Source organism: Hyposmocoma kahamanoa, unplaced genomic scaffold (assembly GCF_003589595.1).
Source record: "Hyposmocoma kahamanoa isolate Upper Pololo Valley unplaced genomic scaffold, ASM358959v1 83, whole genome shotgun sequence".
Taxonomy (NCBI): Eukaryota; Metazoa; Arthropoda; class Insecta; order Lepidoptera; family Cosmopterigidae; genus Hyposmocoma; species Hyposmocoma kahamanoa.
Window position 1 is genome coordinate 1,378,359 of NW_020654175.1, and position 27,885 is coordinate 1,406,243.

The 27,885-nt window shown below is 37.2% G+C and overlaps 1 protein-coding gene across 1 annotated transcript in view; it reads right to left on the bottom strand.

Moving 5' to 3' along the window:
* LOC113234324 (talin-2-like) overlaps window positions 1-27,885 on the bottom strand; it is a 63,727-nt gene that overhangs the window by 21,867 nt on the left and 13,975 nt on the right. The window contains exon 2 of the mRNA XM_026469624.1: window positions 10,590-10,738. The gene's annotated coding sequence lies outside the window, so the exon portion shown is untranslated. The remainder of the gene's footprint in view (window positions 1-10,589; window positions 10,739-27,885) is intronic.

Genomic DNA, 27,885 nt, shown 5'->3' on the forward strand with positions numbered 1-27,885 from the left:
GTCATTGCCTAGATATAAACATTCTTACGAACAAAACGAATGGGAGACTCAAGTGTGGACAACTACCTTACTTAACGTATTAATATAGCAATACAGATGTATAGTGGACAACGGTAGAATTTTGGACGCCCTACGGAGGCCCAATGTTATTCATTGAATAATAATGTGCCAGAAAAATAAATCAATTTCCTGGTTTCAAACTAGGAAATTCCACCATCGGTACCAGAGATACAAAATTGACTATGGGGCCACAACCCAAAACACGAACTTCGATTCCCAAACTGACCCACGATGCTTTACTCCTAAGCAACCGAAATTGTCATAATGATGGCTGAGTTTTCAATTTTTAATTATCATTGGTCGGCCAGTGTTGCGTACTGAAGCTAAGCCCTTTCGTTAGAAAAAACCTGTGCCCCTGCAATGAGGCATATTTGGTTGATATTGATGACGATTGTAATTGTGTAAGCATTTACTAAAAGAGGAAATAAAAATTAGAAAGTTGAAAAAGTGCGCGTTGGATAGAGCCCTAACAAGTCTACATAAGAAAATATGGACGGTTTGTCCCAGATTTAATAAGGCAAATATCTAAACTTTAAATCATATTTTATTTGTCCTCGATACGTTAATTTTGCAATCGTTTTGAATCATGTATACTGAGAGAATCTGTGCGATTTTTAAATACGAATTCCAACGTGGCGCTAATGTAGTGCAAACGTCTCTAAACACTAACGACGTGTATGGAGCGGATGCCACTAACGAACCCACTGCACGTTTTTAGTTTCCTCCGATTACTTTAACTCCCGTAAAAATGTTGACCTAACTCTTAAAACGTCAAAGGTCTTTAGATTTATAGTCGCTCCTCGCATCTTAAATGAATACGCGTACCACAAACAATACTAGAGTAATCCATAAATACCTTTTGAAGGCATGGAAACTGTCGCTAACTTTACAGCGACATTGTGCCAACGCCCACGCGGTCCGGTGTCGGCGACGGCGCCGGAGAGGCGTCGCCGTCGTTGCCACGCAACAGACTTTAATCGGGTCAGGTGTATAGTGAAATGTGTTTATATCTTAGCAATCACCCCACTGAGTATAGGGCTCTTTTGCATGCAATACTGGTATGGCGTATATAACAAACTTCATTTATTTCACAAATACAAATGAAAGAAATACAACATTCCGGCATCACATCCGACTCGAAGGACCAACATGTACGAGTTGCTTGTCTCGTCCAGTAAGTGTCTCAGGGATGATGACTCAGGGAGATGTGTAAGATGCTGTAGAAATAATCCAGTCGACCGATAACACGGAAAAATTTCATTGTACTGAAAATTATAATTAATTAATTTTGCGCATGCCCAAAGTAGGTTGCGACGTTGCGCATTGTCCGTTGCACAATAATGTACGTTGATCCGTACAAATTATATTAGGTACTAAGTAAAGAAAACACTGTTCAATTGTGACCTGGGTAGCTAGCAATGGACGCTCCCGTCCCTCAAATTAGGCGAACCAAGAGACAGTCTCAGGAGACAGTGACTCAATCTAATGAAGTTCCTTTTTTCGATCTTATAGCATAATTGTGAACAACACACAATTTACATAAAGGAAAACAAACACATTTTGATAGTTATTTTAAGTTTACCTACGTTGTAACTTAAATGTAATGTCTAAGTTAAATAGTCGTAACGGACAACATCCCGATAGTTTGATCGGTGAGAGTCAGATGCTCGGTCTTCAGTAATTTCTGGCAGCTCTGAATGCCGTTTCGTATGGCGTAAAGGTTACTTTTAAAACCATCCTTAAGGCTCTTTCCAGCGATAGCATATAGAGGTGCTTCTAAAATAACAATTTAAAAAAAGTGGTATTATGGTTTGTTGACCCTGCGACTCCCCCAAACTTAACCTAGAATTTGATAGACCTATCACTACTCGATTTCTCTTAGGATGGAATGGAAATTGTCCCATTAGTTCCAGCTCAGGTAAACCTACCGAGGTTTAGCCGCCTAATTTCGGCGCTTTCTATTTTCTTCCAACAATGATATCGGTCCTACTATAAATCATATCGTATTAAATAATTTAAATTTGATTTCATTGGATAAGTTTGGAAAAAAACATTGCCCTGTTAGACTAGTCGAGTAAACAGTGAATTTTATTAGGCACCGCGCTAGGCTAGAACAAAATGTGAAAGGGACCGCTACATTTTTGGATCTATGAAATTACTTAACATTAATATTGAAGCTAAGTTCTTAACGTTTATTTAAATCTTTTTAAATATTTTAAGTTTAATAGCAAACAATAATTATTTCTATCAAAAAGGTCCTGATTCAAGGAGAAGTGATGAACATTTTGACATTCCAGTTTTGAGAAGAAAAAATAGAGTTGTACCTACAGTTCCCAGTCTACTTAAACACGTTTTAAAAACATGAATAACTTATTTCCCTGTTCTTATACTTCATTGGTAAGACTACTGGTAACAGGCGGATATAAAGCACAAAAACTCGATAAATATTCCACCTATAGGAGATCACGTCCAGCAGTGGAACGTACGATTGATACAGCACACATAGCGCATGTAGCAAAAATGTGTTTACTGTAAAACAGTAACCCGACACTATAATAGAAATATCATCTTAGTAGACGTTGCTGCGTTTTGTCTTCCTGTCAACTCTTTTGTTCGGGAGTATCATAGGGGTTGCTTTTGAGGCCTTTGTCTTTCTTAATGCATTAAGAAAATAACTTTTTGATGATTCATGGCTATTGTATACTTTCAAGACCGCTCTATTCCGTGTTGATACTGGTCGTATTCCAGAAATATTTAAAAGGAAAACCTTTGGTTTGACGTTTGGATGTTTATTACCCAATCATCCTGATACTTCTGGATGGAATCTTTTAACCAATATATACGAACGAAGTACATACCAGAAGGTGGGGGAAAGTAAGAAGGTAAAAGCAACCCCCTTCCTATATTATGGAAATTCACAAGATACTTATGCTGGCTAGAGACAACACTGCCTAAAACTTATAATACCCCAAAAGTAAGGAAGACACCTGCATCAGGCACCACTCCTATTTCAAATCAATAATAATTATAATAACTTTTTTAACAATAATAAAATAATATTTTTTCTAAGTTTCAATTTCACTTTAACTTGCGTTTTAAGATTTCAAATCCATTATATACTTTCAAGCTGAAATCGCTTACGTACCACCATAATTTTGTACATAAAAAAAATATAAGACAATCTAGCCTCCCCACCCCCAATGAGAGAGCGAGGTAGGCTGCATCTAGGCGCCAGACACGACGGCGCCGGAGTGTATCGACCCAGGAGTGGGGGGCGCGCATGCGTACTACATGTTTGCGCAGTGATATGGATTTTCTTATTCTTGGTTATGATGGTTTTGAGATGATTAATTTTACATTGATCAAAGCAGACCCGTGCACAGTACTGGGATATTTTAGTAATCGGGATGGAATTTAGGATGTTCATATAAAAAAGAACGTGAATGCGTTGGATCAGGAAAGCCAAGATGAAGCGCACTAGAAAGAAACATTGAGGAAGCCACACCCACTTTACAAACGTTGTTAATAGTTTTATTTGGCAAGGTTCTTCCCTGCTGCGTGGCACTCTGTAACAATCAGAAACCCCACCATGTCCTTCTGTAGAATCGTAAAAAGCAAATAAGTGATAAATCCAGGAGATGGGTAGCTGCACCACTGTTTATGTAAAGCAATATAATTTTTAAAACTATAATGGTTATTATTCTCTAAACGATTATCTTAGTAACAGGTCCGACAATTCGTGAAGATAGTGGAAGAAACTTCGGGAGAAGCTCTGAAATATCGAGCGATTGACAAACCAGCATAACTTGATAATAAAACTGTAATTAAGTGATCGAAGGACGGCGATCGTCAACCACAAGGTTGAAAAAAAAGTTGGGAAATCGGGGAAATAGCAACTTCGGAGGTATGTGAAGTTAAAGTAGATCATGGCCAAATCCATCCTCCTAGAAACCCCTGAGTCGGTAGGTTGGATGTTAGTACAGGCAGATCAAGACACGACATTCGTCAAAAGGGACAATTGCCTAACATCGATGTTAGGTGATTGTCCTTTTTGACGAGAGTCGACCAATGGGACCAATTTTGACCAACTTCTCTCAAGATCTTTAAAATATCCAGGAAATCTCGTAAGTTCGGTCAGAGTGGTTTTAATATCGGGACACAAAGATACAAGCATATTATAAACCTCTGTGAATTCCATTACAAATATCTTATACAAGAAATATATTTACATGTAACTGAGAAAAGAAAATCCAAAGATAAATCCGTCAGACATATTGAACTTCCGGCATGGACCGGATGTCGTGACGATGTCGTCACGGTGTCCGCGCGGGAAACATGAGATGGTCTTTCTATTAGCGAATTAGGGGCGAATCGAGTTAGGGGATGGAGATTGAGGGTCAGTTTTGGATAAACAGATTTGGAAGTAAATATGTTTAATGGTGTTTTGTTAATGGAAAGAAAAAGATACGATAAATATAAAATATATGATAGGAAAGATAAACGAGAATGATTTGAATGACAGCTTTTAACTTGTATTTTTGTGCTCAAACATTATAGAGAAAAACATACATATATGTATAAATGGGAATAAACTAAAAGAATTTACTTTATTTTTCGAACTTCGAAGATCTATCCTAGAAACGTTCATGGCCTCGTATGACTTGGAAGCCGACTCAGACTAACAGGAAAAGGCAAGAAACAAGAAGACAAAATCATTATTCGGATTCACTTTCTGCTCGAAGTGTTACAAGTGTAACAAGATTTGTCTTGTAGTCATTTTAAGGGTAGGCAGAATAATAATAATATAATAATAACATAACGCGCACACTCAACATAGCCCCGCACTAGGGAAATCCTGTGTCGCGGGTGCCATGGACACACACATAGACAACCACAAATTACACCCAAACTCACGAGAAGAAGAAGAATGAAGAAGTCAATGTAAAAACTGTGAGTTCTTAAATTATTATATGTATCCTAATGATTGCACGCAACATAGAAAAAAAAGACAAACTAGCTGACAATCAATCAACGCAGCGTGAGTTCTAATGCCGTGGAATCAACTCGTTTGTGCAAGCAGGGATGCAAAAAATACTAATCAATGGGAATTGAATGACGGGTGGGTTTGGTAATCCTTGCAGGTATCACGCTGTGAATTTGTAGAAAAAAAGTGGAAGAAATTTTGTTTGGTGACAGAGAGAGAGAGAGAGTGAGAGAGAGAGATTAGCGCAATAAAAATTGATTTTTTTTATTGCAATTTTACTTCAAGAAAATGGAGAACTTAAAGAAAAAATATGGTGATTGTAATTGAAACGTGAAATGTAAGTTATAAGTTGTATTCACAACGTGGATACTATAGGTTTAAGAAACAACAAACAACATAATATTATATAACAAATATATGAGTAAATAGAAGATGATACTTGTAATAAATTTGCGGACATACCACAGTCGATAACAAAAAACACTGAAATAGTTATTTCAACATGACTAAGAATACAATGTCAAAAACATACAGATGAGAATAATTAATAAGAATAAAAGGAATAACACAAAAAAATAATCCATGGACTTTTTTATTGTAGATCTAGTACAAATGAAAGTAAAGCAGCTCAAACAAAACAATAATCTCTTAAGATCGAAAACGGTACTACCCCGTAATCCAGAAACGGTAGCACAAATAAAGCCCAATATAACACCGCGGGAGGTTTTCAATGAAGTGACTAACGAACGTTAATTATAGGCTGAGAGATGAGAAAATTATACCAAATCGTTGGTTTGCGTGTCACGGGTATTTTAATTGAAGAGTTATGTAGAGGATAAATAATGGAGACAAGTGATGATGTGACATCAAAGGGAAAATAATATTAGGTTTGAACCTGGAGGTAATCAAATGATTACATCCTATCGATGTGTAATAAGGAGAAAATATTTTAGATACATTGCCGATATCTATCATAAGTTGCTGAAAAATATGAAAATCGTAGGGTATATAAATTATATTGCGTTATGGCCTCAGTGATGCTACATAATTCTCAAACTTTTAGTACACTACTTCTTAATAAACATTTGAAAAGTCAGAAATAGAAACTATTTACGTGGATAAACTTTAAATCGAATAGCTTATTTACAAGTTTAAGAACAGGTGAAGAGAGATGAACCGGAAAAGGAATATTTAATGTATATTACATATTATAATATGCTGTTAAGTAAAATTACAATATTAAAAAAGCGGTTAATATGTAAATAAATATTTGTCAAGTCTGTAAAACTTCATATGCGATATTGATTAGGATTTTTTTTTGAAGTAACATAAATAAGCAACTGGCAATTTAAAAAACAATACAGGAGAAATACATTTTTCTGAAAATAATTCAACAGTTAAAAAATTAAAAGAAGATAAATCCGAAATTTCGTATTTATACAAATATTTTCCTTATTCAAATTCAAATGAGGAAGCCACAAAATTGCCGCTGATAGAAATCAGTACCAAGAAGGCAATTAATCTTCAAGTACCAATTGTTCAATAAAGGCAGACAATACAAAACATATTATAGCCGAAATGAGGCCGTTTCATAACCAGCTGCCCAAACAACAGAACAAACAGAAACTTTCCATGAAAACTAAAAGTTGGAGCACGTGGCTGAACACTTACCTCATACAGGAGCGGCGAGCCATCTCGACGTTTCGTTCCCACTTTAGATTAATAAACTATACCTTCTCGCTCTCTCACACCCTGTTTTAAAACTACTGTATATTGCAAAAAGTATGAGTTTCAGAAGCGACCCTTGATGTGCACCAGTTAAATTTTGTAGCTAAGTGCAAAAGTGCAGTAGTTTGGGGCAGGGGGTGAGAGAACGGGACCTCCGCCGCAGCGGACGGTCCACGGAGGAATGGACCACGACCCCGGCAACGCGCCAGGATCTTGCGATCCGCACTATAAACCTTCTCAAACGCTTGTGAGGGGTCGCGCCGCGCACGCGCCCTGTCACAGCCCCGTCTTACTCGCACACACCACGCTGAGGGGAGATATTCGGAGGGTGAAGACGGTGAAAGATGGAAATGCATCTTGGACTCGGATTTCCGTTCGTGATTTCGTTTATTGATTCGTATCGGCCCTCGGGAGTCTAGGGAGTTATTAATCCTCTTATCATGTCACTACGAAATTTAGTGCCGATTCGATTTTATGAAGACCAATAAAGTTTTTTTCGATCATCGATACCATTAAATTGTGCCATTAATTTCGCGACCCCATCCCTAATTTCCAAACATCTCGACAAAAGATGCATTAAGGATACACCTGTGGTTCGAACTGACAAAAGAGCACTGATCGACAAAACGAGTTCGGTGTTTATAAAATCAACAAAACGCTAAACAAAGTTGAATATCCAAATTGACCCTTCTAGAGAAGCCGTTAAAGCAGTATGGAGTACCCTTTAGAAAGATGTGGCGCATAATTAATATGTAAGGGGGTGCGATGGAATAGAAGTAATGGCTGGCGACGCGAAGGGTTCTGCCTGAGAGCTTGTTGACAGCTCGATTGATACAAATTTTGATGTGTAGATAGCGGATGATGTAAATATTGTTCGAGATGAATTGAGATGCAATGTTGATAGCAATCAATAGAAATGTTATTATGACATGTGCGCGGTGGAATAATATAGTTTAATTATTTCACAGTGACGTGACAGACGTCCAATTATTCTGAAATTGTATAAATTTTAGAAAAATTGTAGACGAATTTTTTCTACAATAATGAAACTGAACATCGCATGCACAAGCTTGAAAATATAACATATCGCAGTCCAGATAAAACTACGTTCGGAAAAGATTTTGCGCCAGGCTTCATTTCCTTCCAAATGGATGCAGTTAATTTACTACTATGTATTATGTACATTTATACTTCGAGACCATGGACGTATTAAAATATGTTTCATGATTAAGTCAAATAATGTGTGAAAATCGTGAAAGTTTAAATCAAAGTACTACATAGAGGCACCATGCGTTTCCGGAACTGGCCACTTACATAAACAATATTTAAAAAGTAATTACAACTATTAACACAAAAATCGAACGTTCAGAAAAATTGCTTCGATCCGACCGGATTCGAACCGACGTCTTCTAGCATACCGTGCCAGACGCTTACCAACTAAGCCACGGAACGAACCAGCGGACCTCAGGAATTTTTCTATGTGCGTGTTGTCGTGTCTTTGTATTTGGTTTTTCAACGACTTTTAGTGGTAGCGCCATCTATGAGAAACGTATAAAAAAATGCTTTTAGCGATGAAGCACCATGCAAGACGACTATTTATAGCACGTTTGCAGAATTCAAACGCGGTCATGTGAATCTTACTGACGAATTTCGTGATGGTCGCCCGTCCACTGCTGTGAAAAACAAAAACACCAATACTGTGCGCCGTATGATCAAAACAGACAGGCATGTGACATACCATGAGATTCGGGCATCTTTACGCATAGGCATGAGTCAAACACAATCAATACTACACAACTTGGTACTTGGTGCAACGGGCTGGTATCCGCAACTCGAAGATAAAGCGCCTATCTTGCCAGCTATGCGGTCAACGATTTTCATCACCTGAATAGGCTGTCGAAGAGTATGAAAAATATGTTTCACAGATTGTCAGGGAGGAGTGGCATAAATGTTTTCAAAATTGGTCCATTCGTATGAAAAAGTGCATTAACGCTAACGGAGAATATTTTGAGGAGCAATAAATTCGTTTCTGACCATTTATAGTATTTCCTATTAATTCCGGAAGCTTATAGTGCGCCACACGTACGACGCAGTTGTAAAATTTAATATAATACTTTTTCATAAATCTATGTTGAATAAAGTATACGCGTGTAAAGCATATTGGTTATATTTATTTATCGCGGATTTTTACGTAACTAGTTATAGATTTTATCCCACAAAAAAATACCAACAGCAAAACATTTGCTAAGAAACGTGAAGCGTGCAAACTGATGTGTTGGAACAACCCAAATGTAAATTCTATGCAACGCAGCGGGAAGCCGGCTCGCTTAAGTGTACGCGATTTGGTGAAAACACAAAAATATTACGTACGTTTAAAAGGACGTGGATGGAAATGTGTGGCTGCGGGATGAATTTAAAGATTTTTGCTTGAAATAAGTCTTTTTTCATAGTTCCTAAAATGTAACGTGATTCTTTTTTTAAGCGAGGTTTATAAACCAAGGATGTGACAGTATATTTTTAATCTTAGCCCACCTCACTGAGACACCTCCGTTTCGCTTTCTTGTCATTTTTTTACATTTTAATAAACTTCACAACGCTAACAATTAATGCTATGTAACGATATCAAAGCACCTTCACATTATAAGCTTTAGTGGCACCCTTTGCCGTGTAAATATTGTGACAGCAACAAGCTCTCACAGCTCTCACGCGTGTCGAGCGTTTTATAGGACTGTAAAGCACTTGAGTTGGTTTACTTTGCATATGATACAGTTTCCACGAGTGTGAGCATTGCTGTCTATGCAATTATCACGTGGAACAGATATGGAATCAAAATAAATGTGGCTGTTCCTGACAATCATCTTCACAAGTTACAAAAATAATTTTAAGCGGTTCCTTGGATGACAAAAAGCTATGGTAGTAACCCGTTTAGCTCTTTCAGAATCTATATTTTAAATAATAAATAATGTAAATAATAAACATGAACAAATGTCTATATACAAAGAGCAACCTTGAGAGTTTCTTCCAATGTGACGTTTTGAAATGTAAGAAGCTTATTACCTATGAAATAAAGATATTTTTGTATTTTGAACTTTAAATTTGAATAAACACAGGCGCACAGAAAACAATATCATAGCAATATCCCTGAAATCTTCGGGACATAATTATTGTAATATAATATACGATCATGTCAACGTAGCAAGCGAAATTTTCTCGGCATCCACTAAAATAGCACAATTTGAAACTTCATGCGGTTCATCAACCGATATACATGAAGTTTCAAAATATTTAAATTAACATTTTTCCGTAGCAGTAGAGCTCCTTGTGAAAATGTTCGTCCATAAGCATTACTGCGTTCCGGTTTGGAAGGGTAAGGGTGCTCGTGAAATTATAGGCACATGAGACTTTTCATCTTAACTGTCTCAGGGTGACGGGCGCAGTGGCAATGCCCTTCAGATCGTCGCAATTTAAAGCTCAGAGTGGCATTGCAACTGTTATAGATAGGCGTGTCGCTTACTGATATTATTAAAAAAACGTCGTGGTGACGAAGTCTAAAATTTTCGAATTTCGACCAACAAAATTATTCAAGACAGTTAAGGGTAAAGATAACAAATGTGTAGAATTGTGAAAAATAAGAAAGTACAGTTTTCCTGATAATTTTTTAATAGGGTGATGACGTGTGAACGATTGCAATTAGTCTTCCATAAAAGACAGATGGTGAATAAATTAGGCGGTGCTAAAACAATGAATAGAATTGGCATTTTCAATAAATGTATAGATTTAGAATTTAAAAGTTTGCCAGTAATTCATAGTTACTTACCAAATAAAACTTCGAAGTCGATTTCGTAATCTCGTTCGTTCCTATACTAAGTTAAGCTAATTTTCAGGCACTGTTTGCTGGCTCGAGTTCTAATAAGGCACTTGTTTGGGCGTATCTCTTTCTTCTCTTTCACATTGCAGTCATTTTACCTGAAAAGAGAGAAACAGTATGTCAGTAAACAGTATGTATTCTTTCAAGTGTTCTGTTCAACATGTACCTAAGAAAAACGTAAACTTTCGGGAACTTTGTTGACTACCAGACACTTTTCTATCTCCAGCATTAATCGTATGATATTTCTCAACAAAGTTTTAGTTCCTCGAGAGCTTTGACAATATCCCGAGAAAATTGTTAGCTTTTTTTATAAAGCAGAACTAATTGCAACTAATTACAATCTAGCCTAAAATACAAGACTAATAAGCAATTTTAATTTAACATAATTTAGAAAGATAATTATATTTCTGCTATAAATCTCGCTTATATGGTTATATTTGTTTTCAAACAAGCTAACTTTCCGGGCTCTTTACAGGTCCCATAAATACATAATTAAGATCCAAATTTTCCGATGTGTTTCGCGGAACAACTCGATAATATACAAAGAAATTATCCATCGACAAAATATCTATATTAGTACTCATATTCTAATTAGCACTGGCAGTAATATTTATTTTATTCATTGTAAGTTAACTATACTACTCGAAACGTTTTGTTCTTAGCAGTCTACGCACTATATTTCTATTGTCTCGTAGCTGTATAGCCTCTACGTTCACGAGCTAATGAAGTCTACGTTCGTGAGCTACGACATATTTGTTTATCACTTTAATTACGGGCTCTATCCCGAAATGGCGATGCAGATCCTTATTTCCTATATGCCAAGGAGTATCCACAATAGTCCTGAGTATTTTGTTTTGGAAACGTTGTATCTGAACTTTGCTTTTAGCGGCACTGCCGCAGAGCTGGACGCCGTACGTCCTGTTTAGTAAGGACCTGTTTATACTTTAGCGAATTAGATTTAAAGAATTATTCAGCTCTACATGGTTTCGATTTCCGAGTTCAGATCATATACATTTTATTGTCCTACTAATCATCAATCAAAGGCGAAAACTCTTCCATAACCTCAGGATGCTTTATACTTTTCGGCGGTTTAGGACCACTATGAGAAATGACCACATCTTCAAATAACTAATTAGTTTAGACAAATGTCTGGGCATGGTCTTAAATTGGCGAAAGGGTCTAAAAGTAGTAAAAAAAATTATAATTAAAAAACAAAATGGTCATTTGAAGAAGAGGTCAATTCAAGAAGCAGTCAATTCAAGAAGTGGTCAATTCAAGAAATGGTCAATTCTAGAAATGATCAATTTCAGAAGTGGTCCTTTTTAATCGTGGTCATTTCTCATTGTGATTCTAAACCGCCGAAAGGGCTTTATGATAGACAATCAGACTGTTGGCTGAAGTCCAGGTATCCTCGGCGCTTTTTTTCTTCTCATCCGTTTGAGAATACGATGAGTCAGGACTTTAAAATTACCCATAGAATGCTTGCGATAGTTTAGACAGCAGAAACTCTTAAAAACTTATTATCAATGAACAAGCAATTCTTGTCAAGTTTGATGTGATCATGTTCCTGTAATATATCTCACCACCATTGGCGTTGAAGGGAGAAAAGGGGAAACCTTTCGGTTTGATCAGAAAACGTGAAAAATCAACGACGCTATGAGAGAATTCAAAACAAATCATAGTTTCGTATTGCACTGCACTAGGTATTCATTGGCAGGCATTATATCATTCGAATATTAATTTAGATAAAACAGTAACAAAAATAGACATTGCGATATCCACCTACTTATACTCAACCATACTATAAGCTACGATAAGATACTGTCGCACTAGTTACACATAATATCTACCCGCACCCTCGGAATACACCAGATATACAAAGATAAGTGAACAATTTCGAAAAACCATTTCGATATATCTCTCTAACAGTGTTATAAATCAGAAATTCAATCCAAAATCAAGTTTTTAATCTGCAAAATAAGTTTCGGGAGCAATAAATTTGTGCAAATCAAAAAGCCATAAAAGGTCCCGTGCTGGGCGCCAAACGTCTGTAAGGGAGATAGCAAGTTATAGTTAACAAGAGATAGTTCGAGATAAAAGAGATTGTGTTTATTTACTAATGCAATGTTTTAGAACATCTGAGTTTGTTTTGACGTATAAATTTGCAGCCATTTCAATGGCAGATAAACTTTCGGTTCATGGTTTATGCAATATTTAACTATACTTTTGGATTTTGCAATAATATGACGTCTCGAGTATTAAAACGTGGCGTGATACTAATTTAAATATAATTTGTTAGTGACAAAGTTGAAAACTTAATTAGACTTTGTTTTAGTCCCGTCCTAGCACACATCTTCGCCCTAATTAATGAAAATTTTTTATATTATTTTCTAAAACTAGATCAGTTTTATAACGGAAATGCTTTTAAAACACTCGGAAGAAGAAACTTCAGAAAGCTTTATTATCCTGCACGGAAAGCAATGCAAGAGAATGGGAATATTCGATCTCCGGGTGCTCAGTAGCCAGCCCCTAGTCGGGCGCCAAGAGTCCGGGCGAGACAGCGCCTGTGCGAGGCTGGCGCCCGTCTGGCCGGCGCCGTCTGACGCCGCACTGGAGCCTGTTACATAACCTGGCTAGGACCGGGATTGGATTATTTTTCAGGAGGGAGGTTTGAAATTGCTGCAGGAACTAATGATGTTTTTGGAAGATCAACGTTGAAACTTGTGCTTGATGTGGTTTTGTTGTTTAAAGTCTCCTAAAAGAATCTTTTCTAGATTAGATTTTTCCGGAAAAGTCTTTCAGAAATAGCTAGACAAATGTATAATGTTTTTTTTTGTAGTATCAAAAACAGTGATAGGCTGGTTGAGAAAATGATTGCTTCCTATAAACGAGGTCGTTTATTTCTCATCAAGGCCCTGAATCTTCGAATCGTTACTTGTTATAAGTGTGAAGGCATGATGGATAACATTTGACAAAATCTGCATGTCTAAGTTGACATAAGTTATGAAGGCGTTGATTTTTAACCTGCGTCGATACCTCATACGCGCGCTTGACGGCAGCAGCGCTTGATGTGACAGATATTCAAGGAAATTTATACTGCCTGTGCTAGAACCGGTCCGTAAACTGGATGACTACACAGCGCTTTTGAAAACTCAAAGACCATTAAACCATTAAGACCATTAATTGAACATAGCGTACGTACCGATCACTTGTAATTATCAACGTAAAAATGTTGAGGGTAGTATAAAACTAACGCCGTTATGGCCCGACCTAGCAAAATACACACAATAAAGTTTAGAACTGGCGCTAATAATTTATGTATTTATATTTTTGAAAACGGTGCCATTATGACTAAAATCTACCAAATTCCGGAGTTTTAAAAGTGGTTACATAATTATGATATAATCACAATTCTAATTGTATACATTTTAATGGAAATGCATTGTATAAAGATTTACGAAAATGATATGGATTCATATATAGTCATATCAACTCTACTGGTACAACTCGTCAATGAGATGTTCTGCACGGGAGTGTATCCAAACGTCCTAAAGAGCACGCGTGTATGTCCTGTGTACAAGGGCAAAGGTGAGATGAGCAGAGTTGATAATTATAGACCTATAACTATTGTACCTAATATTTCAAAGCAAATTGAGTCGATTATTTCCTCTCACCTAATGTCACATTTAGAATACAATGATCTTGTGGCAAACAACCAATATGCCTATCGTAAGTACCGGTCCACCACAGCGGCTGCATAGAGGGTGGTGGACTCAATAATTACGGGGTTGGATGGTAAGTGCAAAGTGGCAGGAATGATGTGGTGACCTGTCAAAAGCGTTTGATGTAATCAGTCACGAATTACTCTTGGAGAAACTACGTCACTATGGTATGCGAAGCAAAACATACGATCTTTTGATCATTTTTAAATCATTTTTATCACGCCGAATTCAGACAGTTGAAGTAATATCAGGTGGGAAAAAACTACGCAGTAGTGGAGGTGACGTGAACCTTGGAATTCCTCAAGGATCTTCATTGGGAAATACCCTCTTCCTGACATTTATTAATGACCTACCGGCCCATATCACTGATGGCTTATTGGTTTTGTTCGCTGATGATACCACTGTAATTGTGTGCGCTCGAACTTACGACGAACTCAATATAAAAGTAGGAAATGTATATATGAGTCTGATGAAATGGTTCACTTCCAATGGTCTCATACTGAATGCTGCTAAATCTAGTTTAATATTGTTCTCTGGTAGATCAATCCCGAGGCCAACGTGTTTGGATAGTCCAATGCCCATAACTGACCACAGTAAGTTCTTAGGATTCATTCTGGATGAAAATTTAACGTGGAAGCGTCATATAAATTCTATGTGTGGTAGACTAAGTAGTGCGACTTATGCACTAAAAAAATTAAAACCTGTCTTTACAGATTCCATACTACGACAAACATATTTTGCATATTTCCACTCCATAATGTCGTATGGTACCATTCTATGGGGTGACTCCACTGATTCTGACAAGGTATTCATTATTCAGAAACGAGCAATGAGGATATTTGCCGGAGTAACACGAAGACTCTCTTGTAGGGACTTATTCGTGAGACACAGGATAATGACCATGTATTCGTTGTATTTATATGGAATAATCACATTCATACGAAAAAACTTACACAACTTTGAAAGGCATGAAAGCCGTTATAACACCCGCTCCACAGGACGACTGAGAGCCGTACCGCGACGGTTAGCACTCACTGAAAAAAAATCCGCGCGTAATCGGCCCGGCTTATTATGAGCACCTACACGTTGACTTAAAAAATGAGCCTAATGATGAAACATTTGATCGTCGACTGAAAGACTTTTTGTTGGATAATGCGTATTATTCCACTATTAGGTATAGATATTATTTTACAGAAATGAACAAAATTACATAAACTTTATGCATACAATCATTATATTGACATAATAATTATTATATTATTTAATATGTTCCTACATTAATTTACATAACTACGTTGACTATGTTAAAATTACGTAGTACAAAACTTGTACTGGATATTTGTAATTTATTGAAATGTAACATTTATTACTATTTGTAACGATTTTTGTAATACAATATATTGTATATAATAATGTAAAGTTTACAAGATAATAAAATAAATCTAAATCTAAAAAAATCTAAATCTATAAACTGGAGTGAACACTTTTCACTCAATATTCAATACTTTATTGCATACCATAATGTTATATACGAGGTGGAAGGTAACATAAATTAAGCTCATTATGGACCCTGTAAGGGCACAGCAAATGACAAAGATCTGATTAAATTAAACTAATTCAAACCCTATTCTATTTACTAGTCTTAAGATTTTTTTCGTCTTAAGTTTATTTTGCTATGAAATAAATGTGTACCATTTTTTAAAATGGAGCCATGATTACATATTTTTGGACACAACACAAGGTACTTGTTTATGAAATATTATATTCGAAAATGTGCGAAAGTTCACATTTCATTGCACGCGACTGTACCATATTTAAGCAAACAAACGAATTATTATTATTATTACTTTACTTCTAATTGTAAGAAAAGTGAAGTATACAACGTGTACATTCGTGTCATGCCCTATTTGCGACGTTTGATACTTGCATAAATAGAGAAGTGACGTAATCAGCCTGTACATGGACTGTATGGGCGCATTGTGAGGCGCCAAACACGAAGTCTTTGTTTCTATTTTACCTGCGACTGTACGTACCACTATCTCTTTTTAGAAGTCTGGGCCAAAGTACACCACACTCATACAAAAGCTATTATTTTTTTAAATAATAAAGATATTTATTTAATCTCCCTAAAAGTAACTTGTACAAATTACAAATTGAATATCGGTTAAATTAAAAAAAAAACACAATGGAAGATTTTTTAAAGATGCTGTAGTAATCATAATTAGTAGGTATAATTTATCTTCCATTAAAATGTTTTATTATTGAAAACAAATTTAATATTTCTAGAAAAAAAGATGCAAATGTTTCAGGCACTTACTTTCGAAAAGACAATATTGCAACGCAATCTACAAAGCTAGGAAATCGTCTGAAGACATGATGAAGTGTGCGAACGGCCACATTTCGATGCAGCTTATAGACGTACAAATGATTAATAAAGACACATCAGTTGTTGTTTTTATAAAAGAATTTTATAAAAGAAGCGTGGGGACAGGTAGAGTTCGGCGTACGATCTTCATCATATTGTGGATGTTCTTAAAAAAGGCTGGGTTAAAAGTAGTACCGAGAATAGGTTTCTCAGAAGCGTAGTAACTGGAGGTCCGTAGTTTCTCCCTACCCCGGTGGGAGACAGGTGGGAGACAGAACGCCTGTCTTTGACCTTCCAAAAGTTGTCAAGACATGAAATTTTTAAGACCGATTTCCGGGATGAAATTAGGCAGACTGTGACCTAAACCCTCTCCTTAGAGAGACCCGTGAGTTGCAGTGGAACGTCGAATGTGTTGGTTATAAAGTATTGTACAACTCAACACTACTTACTATGATTCTAATATATTATACTATAATAAGTGTTAACAGCGTGTTGTTCACTGTTTAATGGTAACTAACGTTAATTTGACACAAATACTGTCAAAAAATCGTTTCAAACAATCCACTATTACGACATAAGGAACCATGCGTGTCATGTGACATTGTATCTAATCATTATTAATGAAAACAGCGGCGTGCGCGTGCGCTGATATGGCACGCGTCGCGATTTAGAGTTATTCACTTATCAATTCAACGCTACTGTGTGTGGCTACTTTGAATAATATATTATGCAATCACGCGACTAATATAGTATATTTCTCGTTAGCTGTACAGAATATACAGGATGTTTTGTACATAGTGGGGTATCACCATAAATCCCACTGGTGGGCACGGGCCTCCTCTAAAAAGTGGGTTTCATAACTAGGTTTCCCTTCATCGATAGCTAGGCCGAGAGGCATTAGTACTAAATACTACCATATCGCACTGTTATTACAAGTGTTGCAGCTCAAAATATGTTAAGTTGCTGAATGTAAAATATAAGAAATATTTTTTTCCCCGTAATATTATTCTAATATTGACCACGAGCTAAAATTATTTTCTCAACTTTGACAAATATGCGTGTCAATAGATGGCATTGTCTGTTACAAACTAATTTATAAGTTAACGCTAATTAGTATAGGTGTATAATTTCTGCCGCTGAGTAGTATGTGAGCAGTATTTTCGGTTTTGAAGGGTAAGGGTGCCAGTGAAATTACAAGCACGTGAGACTGGACAACTTATGTCTCAGGATGACGGGCCAATGGCCGTGCTTCTCAAGGCTTTGCGATTAATAGCTCTGAGTGGCACTGCAAGTGCTATGGACCAGCGTGTCGCTTACTGCCAGACGCAAAATAGAAATCACATGCGAGGTGTTCAGGTCTAGTGTTGGGTCATGGAAAAATTTTCATTTTGAAAAAAAAAATATTTTTTTCAGCATAATAAATATTTTCCAATATTTTTCCTTTAATTTTCCACATTTGAATTGATACCAGTCAATACTTGAAGTTACCGAATGAAGATGGAGCCATTAGAAAGGATTTCACTTCATTTTAAATTTAGTTTTCTCTGAGTAGCTTTTAACAATACAAATTTATTCTATAATTCATGCTAATTAAAAATTGAAAAGCTATTTCTACACGCAGAACATTAATAACATTTTTTTCAAATTTTCCTGGAAATTTCCGGTTTTTGAAATGTTTCGGAAGATTACCCAACAACAGTATTCAGGTGTAAGACGACGATAGGCCGTCGCAGGTAAAACCGTCGCGTTCTCGATTGATAAGCAAACGTTTTCCCACTGAGATACGACCGCTCCAGTACTATAGAACATAAACAGTCCAGTATACCCACACACTACCGACCTAATTCCGCTAATCCACGTCATATATCAATGAACACACCATCTTAATTACATTCTTAAATGGCCCTTCACACCAAATATAACTAGATGTAATACGTGCTGGAAATAATCATGAGTAATAATTAGATAGACTGGTAAATCCTTAAGTCACTAAAAAGAATAGAAACAGATTTTTAACATAGAAACCATTATAAAAATAACCAGTAATTACTTAAAATTTTTGAATTGATATTCAATTATTTTCTATGCGAAACCACTCCACTAGTTTGTTATAATTATTAATACAAAGATCGAACACTCAGAAAAAATTCCTTCGATCCGGCCGGATTCGAACCAACGTCTTCTAGCATACCGTGTCAGACGCTATACCAACTTAGCCACGGAACGCACCAGCGGACCTCACGAATTTTTTTATGTGTTTGTTGTCGTGTCTTTGTATTTGGGTTTTTCAACGACTTTTCAGCCGTAGTAAAATTCTATTTTAATGCTAAAAAATTTTTTGCGTTGCCAGCTTTTGCGAACCCTGTTGACACGCTTTTCGAAGAACCCTGCGTCATAGCGCAAAGGAATTACTTTAGGAAGAAGATCATTCACATCTCGCAGGTTCGAGGAAGGAACGAATGTAATGCCCGTGTGGACTTATAATGCCAGGCATCTATGATGTGGGGATGGGCTCTTTTTTTTAATATAAAATATAGGTGCGCATTTGACCTCCATCTCACCTGATGGAAAGTGACGATGAGCTCGACGATGGAGCATGCACACCTAAATAATGCCTATTCACGCCTTGAAAAGGTCCAAGTTATAACGTTCGTGGACCAAGTCTGCAGGCAGGGAATTCCACTCCACAGCTGTTCGCCATATAAATGTGGAAGCGTAACGCTTTATTTATGTCCAAAAATTAAGAACCAGTTACGCGGTCAACGATTTTCATCACCTGAAGAGGTTTTTTCATACTCTTCGACAGAGTATGAAAAATATGTTTCAGAGATTGTCATGTCACGGAGGAGTGGCATAAACGTTTTCAAAATTGGTTCACTCGTATGAATTCGCAGTGCCCCTCAGATCTTTGCGATTTATAGCACTGAGCGGTAGTGCAACTGTCATGGACAGGCGTGTAGCTTACCATCAGACGCATGACTTATTCGGCCCGTCACTTGATATTATAAAAAAAGAAGAAAAAATCTATTTAATCGAAAGTCTCTACATAATAAGCATTGACAAAAAAATGTTATTTACACCTGCCATCATTGGTTGCCTAGCAACGTTTTGTTATTAAACAGTACATGTTGAATTTGGCTAGAGTATAGTACGATTATGTACGTTACACAAATGACATAAAACTCATTACGCCATGTACAATTTCTTTACAAAAATTAGCTTCATTTTCGTTCCGCGGTAATGTAAATTGAGCCTATTCTCAAACAACCTAGCCGACTTGTTGTTATCGTTAGAACTAGTCAGTATGCAATAGCAATAGGTGTAAGAGAGAAATGGCATTAGTCAAATCATTTTAATATGTTTACGATTTGCAAATCGTGCTATTATAATCCTTCATTAACAATATAATAAAGTTCTCTTTCATTTTTATTTTTCACTCTTAAATATTATCATACTGTTATGTCACGCAATTTAAATTGACGTGCTTTATGTACTTGTTATAATGTCGATTTTAATATTTCACAGACGGTTAATATCAAGCCGTTTAAATACAATATGAGTGGCCAAAAATTGACGTTTTGTTTTGGGTTAATTTTAGACAACAACAATTTTAGTAGCTGATTTGTTTTCGTTGCGTCAGCGTCATTGAACGCGATTTCTTAACCTCCAACGCAAAAAGAGATGTAAGGTTAAAAGCATTTAATGTCTGAGTGCCTGTTTGTCGATCGATTGTGATGCCATCGCATATCAAATTTCGATGCGATCAGACAAGAGGAAGTAAAATAAATATTAATGGTACTTCAGAATATTAAGTGACGGGACGAACAAGTCGTGCGTCTGATGGTAAGCTACACGCCTGTCCATAACAGTTGCAGTACCACTCAGAGCTTTAAATCGCAAAGATCTGAGGGGAACTGCCACTGCGCCCGTCGCCCTGAGCCATAAGTTGACAAGTCCCATGTGCCTGTAATTTACTTTTCAAAATCGGAACACAGTAATGCTGACATTAATGCTTGGGGGTAGAAATAGGTAAGGTGGCAGTACTTCCCTGGACGAACTGTTTCACAAACAGCCCCATTGCTACTAAAATGTATGACTGACATCTCTATTACACTAACTGGGAAAAGACATGGATCGCTTCTAAAGTTCAGGTTCGTCATGCTGGTCCCTTGCAGCTTGGGAACCATTTTCGATGTGCAGGTTTCTTCTAGAGCTCCTTGTGAAAGAGTTCTTCCGGGGAGATACTGCCACCTTAACTATTTCTGCCGCCAAGCAGTAATGTTAGCGTTACTGCGTTCCGGTTTTGAAGTCTTCGAGTGTTGGCGAAATTACAGGTACTTGTCAACTTATGTCTCAGTTTGCGATTTAAAGCTCTGAGCGACACTGCAACTGCAATGGATAGGCGTGTCGCTTACCACCAGGCGCACTACTTGTTCGTCCCGTTTCTTGGTATTATATAAAAATCCGATGAATACAATAATAAGCTCAGTCGACTTACGACCTATTCGCAAAAGCACCTATTACATGACAGAAATCTGGAGAATTTCATTTTAAAAATATTCATGGATACAACATTGAACTGAAAACTTAGTCATTCGCAGAACTAGTGGGATAGTAGTACTAGTAGTAGGTTATGTACCAAGTTTTATGGAAATCTGTTAACGGAAAGTGGGTGAAATTCAGTAAACCTTGTCACCCTGAGAGGTGAAATATTTTCTTCAAATTTGAATGGGACCCCTTCCGAGGTACCCCCTTTCCGACAAAAAAAAGAATCATCGAAATGGGTTCACTAATATCGGAGTCATTGCGCAACACTACCTACACTTATAGGTGACTCGGAATTAGTAGAGGCGAAGCTGCAGACACTTGAACATCGCCGTAGAGTTGCCAGCTTATCGGTATTCTATAGGATATATCACGGAGAGTGTGCGATGGAATTGCATAATTTGATTCCGCCTTCCCCATTCCATCATCGGGTGTATAGACGTGGGCTGGGGTTCCACCTCTATGTTGTGGATATTCCAAAGATTCGCACGAAGCGATTCGATTCCACGTTTATATGGCGAACGGCTATGGAGTGGAATTCCCTGCCTGCAGACTTGTTCCCCGAACGCTATAACTTGGACCTTTTCAAGGCGAGAGTGAATAGGCATTATTTAGATGTGCATGCTACATCCTCGACCTCGTCGTCCCTTTCCATCAGGTGTAATGGAGGTCAAACGCGCACTTATTTTTTTATAAAAACAAAAAATACTGCGGATTTAAGAATCTCCTCCTTTTTGAAGGCGGTTATGGCACAGCAGTATGATTCATTATTGACACATTGCCGTTATTGGCATCAATAAACGCAATGGCAGCGAATTGGGTCAACAATAATTGTAAAATGTATCCAGTGAATACGACATGCGTCTTCTGTTTCAGGCTGGTGAGTTTAAAGGGCTGCGCGAAGGAGGGCTTGTTCTAGAACAAACACTAAGTTATCCATCAGAAATCGATTGGAACAGAGTATATTTGTGACGATCAGCGCAAAAATGGTGTAACTTATATTAATAATGTTAGACTAAACTGGTTGATAACTGTACCACCTTAGTCAACCGTGACCATGGAACCTGTGAAGGGCCCGAAACGTTGGTTTGTTTGCAAAAAACTCAAATATATATAGGCGATTTAAATCCGGAAAAATAGTCTCATTTCTTATACTCCATTTGTTTCCACAAGTTTACTTTGAAAGATACTAAAGTACGTAAAATATTTTATATTCGAATGCATGTAATGTACATGTCTTAAAATATTTAGTTATCAACTTTTATTTATATATGAAAATAGCATCCGAATTGTGTATCACTTTAGTAAAAGCAGAGCTCGTGTGAAAGAACTGCCACCTTACCTATTTCTGCCACCAAGCGGTAATGTGAGCATTACTGCGTTCCGGATTGGAAGGGTTAGGATGCTGATCAACTTATGTCTCAGAGTGACGGAAGCAGTGTGGTGCCCCTCAGATATTTGTGATTCAAAGGACTGAGTGGTACTGCAACTGTTATGAACAGGCGCGTCACTTGCGACCAAGTGGGCGACTTGTTCGTCCAGTCACTTGGTCTCATAAAAATAATGATGTGGGTTACACCACTTTTGCGCTGATAGCCATGAGGCTAGGCTAAACGTCAAATAATACACATTGAGTGACTAATACCTCCATCTGAAATAATAATAATAAACTAATTTTATTTGTCTTGAACATAGTGATTCATTTTATAATTTCTCGAACATAGTGCTAATTAGCGAGACAAAACGGTTTATGACTCAGCGGTTGCGAGGAATCCATGGCCTCTGTTAATCTGCCGTAACGCTATTTTACTTAGTATTGTGTTATTTGTAAATACTGATATTTTATTTTAGGACACCGAACATAATCAACCCTGTCAGTGCCAATACGTTCCAAACGCAAGAGCCTGCTGTGTAAGTAGCCATTCGCGACAGTACTTGCGAAAACTTGGAAATGTACAATTAAATCCTGAAATTATTAAAAAAAAACGTAGTCTTACTTACAGTTACAAAACTTTCCTCCTAAATACAATCGCTCATCTAATAAACTATTCGCTAGCAAGATTTCAAAAATATAGAACAAAATACCGTGTAAAAATCAATTGGACAGTAATCAGAAAAATCTAAAGTGTTAGAAAGAATGTTTGAATAATGAAAACGGTCATTAATTCAATATTTTTGTGGAATAATAATGATTTTTATTTGTAACTCAATAAATTAAACCTGAAAATTGTAACAGTTATAGTCTGTTATGCAATTAATAATAATAATGTACAGAGTTAAGAGCACGTCCAGTTTGACACTTAAAACTTAAATCCAACTTACGCCGCTTACGATTAGAACGGTCCAAAGTACAAAGTGTTAAATTTTATGTGCTCTTCGCTGTACGTAAGTAAAGAAACGTCACCCATTCACCGTTCGTGTTTAAGACGTTCTCAATCAGACTTTTTTTTATTACGCGATTTTTCATTTGTGAACCGCTTTTGAGTATTATTCTTTTGTTGGGAAGAGGGTACCTCAGTTGGTCCCATTTAAATTTAAATTTGACGAAAGTATTCCACCTCTAAGGGTAGCAAACTAGGGGATGAATCCGGTTTCGCACACTGTACCTGAGCAAAGTTTGAAATCGGTTCCTTTTTATTTAATAAAAATTATTATAATATTTATTCACGTAATGACATTTTAACAAGAACATTTACAAATTTTGAATAGAGGACAGTTGTCGGTCAATACGTAAATTTCTCGCAAATGGCAAGTGCACAGTGTAGTTTGTTTACCCATGACGTCACGCGTTATGAGGTGACCTGTAGAGCCGATTGCGTGACATGTTTTTTAAGTTTGACGACTTAAAAAGCTTTATTTATATAAAATATTTTTCTTCGCTGTGCTTATCCATTACAGTTAATTTTAAATAATAATTATAATAATAATAGTTGAAATAAAAATAATATTCAGTCCCACTGTTGGGCACAGACCTCCTCTCACAATGAGAAGGCTTTATGTAGTTCCCAAGAGGACGAAATGCGGATTAGAACTTCACACATAATGTGTGCAGATGTCTTTATGATGTTTTCCTTCATCGATGGTAAATAACAAATTAAATTTCGCTTATAAATACCCAAAGACTCAAGAGGTGCAAGCGCGGATTCGAACCCATGACCTTCTGCTTGAGAGGCGATAGGTCCAACTATTAGGTTACCACGGCTACTCAAATAATTTTTTCGTCACACTTGCTCGTAAACAGTGTCATTACACGTAGGCGAGGTCGACCGTAATGTGTAATTAATTGTGCCCACGGGTTTTATCATTACATTGCCCTATGGATTTTTTACATCTAGATTAAGCAAAAAGTTTTTATGCTTGAAAAATCTGAACGTATATTTAGCAAAAACTTGAAGTATTAAAAAACTTGCGGTCATTTAGCTCAAGTTGTATTATCTATGGAGGAATAGCTGGCAATCTGTTTAAAAAAATCTCGCCATTTACAAAATCCGTAAATGTTGTGTTGTGAAGCGTAATTTATTAATACAAGAAATAAATTACCGTTGTTTATTTATTTCCTCGCAAATGGTGATGAAAAACATTGTATGTAGCATGGGCGATAAAAATTACAAACCTCGGGTCATTAAAGCCCTCGGCCTTCAGCTTCGGGCTTACAAACTCTCGATAGTAATTTCTTATTTGTCGCCTTTAATACACAATGTACTATAAATAAATGCTTTCTGAAAAATTGTCGTATTCCCTCTATTCTGGGATATCTGAGCGAGGTTTGCTTTTTCGATCTCTGGTTATAAATAAAACTAAAGCTGCACCAACTCAGTTCGAGTTACAGAAAGGCGGCGACAACGGCTATAATACAATAAGCTTTCAAGGAACTAGCACGGGTGTCGATATGTGGGTCGCTCTCTCTTGCAGGGCTTGCGACCTTTCCAATGAGTGGGCCAGTCGAGCGGCCCAGCGCTGCGCGGGCGCAGCCCACTCACCGGATGTTTGTACATTCTGCACGGCCAGCTATTATCGAATTTCCCATATAAGGTTTCTTGTCTGTTATTCGCGTGTTCGCCATCTTTATCTGACTACAGGGAATTCAAAATTAGCGGTGGAAAGAAGGGATAGCTTAAAAATTGTTTTGTCTGTGTATTTTAACGATACCGGTGGCCCAACGGTTTCCACTGTGAACTTTGGACTGGGAAGTCCCAGGTTCGATTTCCGATAGATCAATTTTGGGAAACGAAATTTTCAAAGTTGTTTCTGGTCTGGGTGTACCCTATTCTATCGCTCTGGTACTCATAGTACAGGGAATGTCTCTAGTTTGAGACCAGGCAATTGTTAATCGTTGTTTATTCTTGGGTTGCTGATACAAGGCCAAGGCGGAGCTGATATTATGAAATACATCAGAAATAAAATCAGTCTGCAAAGTTGCTACTCGTTTGTTTAGCAAAATAAATTCCACCGAGAATTGAAACAGGAACCTAAGTGCTTAACCGCTGAACCATGAGACCGCTGAGACAGTGTTGAGTCACGCTTCAAATTTTGTACTCGCCTTTATCTCAATGCATGGACATAAATGGATCAGTCATGCTCTTCTTGGAAATACCAATTGTGGTTTCAATACTAACCGACTTTAAATAACAGCCTTCGCTTATTTTCGCTTCATTCAACTTTTTGTTTATTTATAGTAGGCGGTTCTGAGACCGCGTCACATTCGCGCGTCGACTGTATGCGATGGTGTTAGCGACTTTGTATCGTGTGTAGATTTCTTTATGGTATCAAGTGACGGGACGAACGAGTCGTGGGGTAGCCAACCAACTGCTTTTCAAGCAGGTGGGTTCGAGACTCCGAACGAGCCTGCACTTATGAATCTTCTCAAATAGTTTTAAATTATTAATTATTATTAAGTATTCCATATTTTTACATTACATACATACATATACTTTACGCCTTTTTCCCATCGGGGTAGGCAGAGACAACAGTGTTCCAATTGCTACAATCTTGACACACATCTGTCGCGTCATCACCACGCGTCAGTGCTTTCATACACGTCGTCGGTAAAGGATACTCCTAGTAGTTCACCTAGGTCGGCCCTTACCAACTTGCCCGCTCACACTCGCCTTATAAATGTGTTTCGTCATCCCCTTGTCTATCTTTGTCACTACATCCACATTCGATATTTTTAACGAGCAATATTATTTGATATTCAAGTATTGTATCGTGAAATATTATTTAATAAACACGATAATATACTTGAATATTAAAAATTGCCACGAATATTAGGTACAAATAATAATCCGAGAATGACCGTATTAATATTAATTTACTTTAAAGGTGAAGGAGACCGCGAGGACAATATCCTATGATGTCTATGACACACATATACCATGTGCATTGAAATTACAACTTTTTAAATTACTTTAAAATAACCTGTACAATCGACATAACGACATCTGCCGCAGTGGTTGTGCGCCTCAGATCTTTGTAATTTAAAGCTCTGAGTGGAAACGCAACTGTCGTGGAAAGGCGCGGCACACGTCTTTCGTCCCGTCACTGTCAATCATAGAATCATAAAAAATAATAATCCATTGAAGCTTTTTACATGAATAATAAACAATGATATATTTCATTCAGCTTCCTTTACATACCTATTTAGGTATATGAATATACAAATAATTTACCCTAATTATATATCCTTAACCTACTTTTAAACGTATTTATTAAAATTTTCCTTAAACGTGTTAGTTATTTGTAAACAGAACGCTTGCGATCACGGTCTTGACATAAAACCTTTTTAGTGTTTATCATTCCGCTTAGGTCATCAGTGCTCTTACAATTGCGAATTCGTAAATATATATATTTAACTGTAATAACATCTTTTCAACGAAAGAGTTCTAATTATAACGCACAATTTAAAGTTAATTATTATTTTTGTAATTTTCAACTAAAGGAAAACTGGAGCACATTTTTAAGTCTAAAATTCCGGAAAGCCTGAAAACTAAAATTTATAACCAATGCGTCCCAAAGGAATGCTTGCATAAAATCAGAGTAGCTCTAAGGTCAAAGTGGTTATACGACAGCGTACTAAAGTTGTTGACGTCAGTATACGGATCGCGTGCCTGAAGCGGATATGGGCAGGGTACGTCGCTTGGCGGGACGACGACCGACGGACCAAGGCGGTCACGGAGTGGTATCAGACCACCTGCGAGATGGCCGATGATATCGTAACACTGATGACACTCGTACAGGACCGTTTGAACCGGCGTGCAATGGATGCTTATTTTTTTTATGCCTGTCCATTGCAGTTGCAGTGCCAATCAGAACTTTAAATTGCAATGATCTGACAGACACTGCCACTGCGCCTGTCACTCTGAGAGAACCCGAAGGCTTCAAAACCGGAACGCAGTAATGCCAACATTACTGCTTGGCGGTAGAATTAGGTAAGGTGGCAGTACCTCCCTAGACGATCCCTTTCACAAGGAGCTCTAGAAGAAACCTGCATGTCGAAGAGAGCTCACCTCTTTAAATTTAAAATTTACACGGACAGCCATTAAACTTTAACTCATTACTAGTTATTACTAAAGGTAGGTAATTACTTAGTGTACACTCCGCATATTAGCTTGGT